We start from the raw sequence: 2426 nt of genomic DNA on the forward strand, positions 1-2426 counted from the left end.
TTCATCTGTTTGGTCTCTTAAAGTCCCCATATGAGTGAAGTCATAAGATATTTGTCTTTCTCTGACTGACTAATTTCACTTAGCATCATACCCTCCAGTTCCATCCACGTAGTTGCAAATGGAAAGATTTCATTCTTTTTGATTGTCAAGTAATACTCCATTGTATATATACCACATCTTCTTTATCCATTCATCCATTGATGGACATTTGGGCTCTTTCCATACTTTGGCTATTGTTGATAGTGCTGTTATAAACATTGGGGTGCATGTGTCCCTTTGAAACAGCACACCTGTATCCTGTGGATAAATGCCTTGTAGTGCAATTGCTGGGTCATAGGATAGTTCTATTTTTAGTTTTTTGAGGAACCTCCAGACTGTTTTCCAGAGTGGCTGCACCAGCTTGCATTCCCATGCAATGTCTCTTTCTATGTAAGGTGCCATATCCACAGGTTTCAAGGATTAGGATGGGGCCATCTTTGGGGGACCATTATTCTGCCTACCACACTCTTGCCGTATCCTGAGTAAACCCTGGCTACATGCCTTTCTTTCCCTCCCCTTTCCCTGTCCTCCCCCATGCCCACCCTCTTGGCAGTTCTGCTCCCTGGCAGACTGCATTGAGTCCAGAGAAAGACTCCTCGGTCATCACGTCTTCTGTACAGGTCTCAGCCTTCCAGAGCCTGTTCCCTCTCCTGGGTCTTCAGCTTTTGGTAGCTGCCCTGCTGAGCTCTCTGGGAAATATTTCAGAGGAGCCAGTGGGCAGCTACCCAGATTTCCAGCCTGAACTGCATGGCACAGGTTCCAGACTCACCCCGGTCAGGTTCACCATGTGAGGGTGCGGCATTCAGTTCTAGGAGTTAACAAGTATACGCAAGCAGTTTTCTTGGAAGTCGATGTGCATCAATGTCAGGGAACAGCTGCAAATGCAATATATCAGCAACACCAACGTTTCTGTGTTTTCAAAATAAAAGGAGAATTGACCAATATCAAGGAGGTGATGCTGTGGGATTAGAAGAAAAAAAAATCAAGCAGTACTTAGAAAAACAGGACACAGATCTTTCAAAAGGCTATATAGATTTAATGCCTTCTAATATGCTGCACATGCCTTAATGAAAGCAAAGAGTATGAGTTGGACAACTGTTTCTGAAAAGGCATGACCTTCTTGGAATCTGATTGTGAAGAACAGCTACTTATTACTGTAGCATTTAAGCAACTTGTTAAACTCTATTCAATGAAATTGCAAGGGGCATGTAATGGTCAGGGTCCTAAATATGCAAAAAATTTTTTTAATTTTTAAAGTTTATTCATTTATTATTTCTGAAGAGAGAGAGAGAGAGAGAGAGAGAGAGAGAGAGAGAGAGAGAAAGCACAAGTGGGGAAGAGGAAGAGAATGAGAGGGAGACACAGAATCTGAAGCAGGCTCCAGGCTCTGAGCTGTCAGCACAGAGCCCGACGCGGGGCTTGAACTCACAAACTGCTAGATCATGACCTAAGCTGAAGATGGAAGCTTAACCAACTGAGCCACTCTGGTGCCCCAATATGTAAAAATTTTTATCAATCTACTTCAATCTATGGATTTTGAAGAAGCAGAAAGAAGTGATCAACTCAAGCTCTGGAACTAACAGAGGATAATATTAAAGATGATAGCATTGTCCTACTGCATTATTATTAATCTTCACAATGTAGCTGTAGTTGTTCAGTACAATCAAGATAAAGAAACAGTCATTCCATATCTTACATTTATTGGTACTGGACTCCAGGCAACAAATATGAATGACTTTAAGCCAGTAGTTGGAAAAAAATAAGCCACAAAAGACACCCGAAGACCATATTGCTATCAGGTCTATAGCTCCTGGATAATTTCTTGATTGTCCTCAGAGACTATCAATATTCCATTCATTGCAATTACCAACAAATCATTGTTTTTTTTTTCAGATGGTATCACTAGTGTTTTTATTGTAATCTTGATAAGTGCAATGGTAAATAAAAGCCACTACTTTTTCTAACCTTAAAAAAAAGCAATAGCTAACCTCCCAAGTTTAAGATTGATTGGCTAATTTGCATTGTTTCCCAACACCCCTCTTTTTAGGAAAGTTTTCAAAATCGGAGAGATGGTGAGACCCTTAGCAGAACTGATGAAACCATCCAGTTTCTGGATAGTCAATAGAAAACTTTTATTGGAGAACAATTTTGCAGTATTTTTTTTTTTGGAAGATTTCTCTGAAATTCCAGTTTAGGTGACTGATAACAAAGAAGTAGGCAGTGATGAGTGGTGGTAACAGTTTCTTCTAAGCAGCTGGAAATGGGTTGATGTTCTGTGTGAAATGAGGGCACAAGAATACACAGCTATGGTATCTTCCAGCAGTGGCTGGACCCACACATTCTGGGACATCGTGTCCACACTGATAGCCATGAGTACTGCCCCTTCA

General features: G+C 40.9%; 1 pseudogene; it reads left to right on the plus strand.

Annotated features, from left to right (window-relative positions):
* Window positions 1–536: 536 nt before the first annotated feature.
* On the plus strand, window positions 537–1802 carry LOC124510243 (thioredoxin-like protein 1; annotated as a pseudogene).
* Window positions 1803–2426: the final 624 nt, after the last annotated feature.

This window comes from Lynx rufus, unplaced genomic scaffold, assembly GCF_022079265.1.
Source record: "Lynx rufus isolate CCGP_SWC_20201006 ecotype Redwood Valley unplaced genomic scaffold, mLynRuf1.p SCAF_1, whole genome shotgun sequence".
Classification (NCBI taxonomy): domain Eukaryota; kingdom Metazoa; phylum Chordata; class Mammalia; order Carnivora; family Felidae; genus Lynx; species Lynx rufus.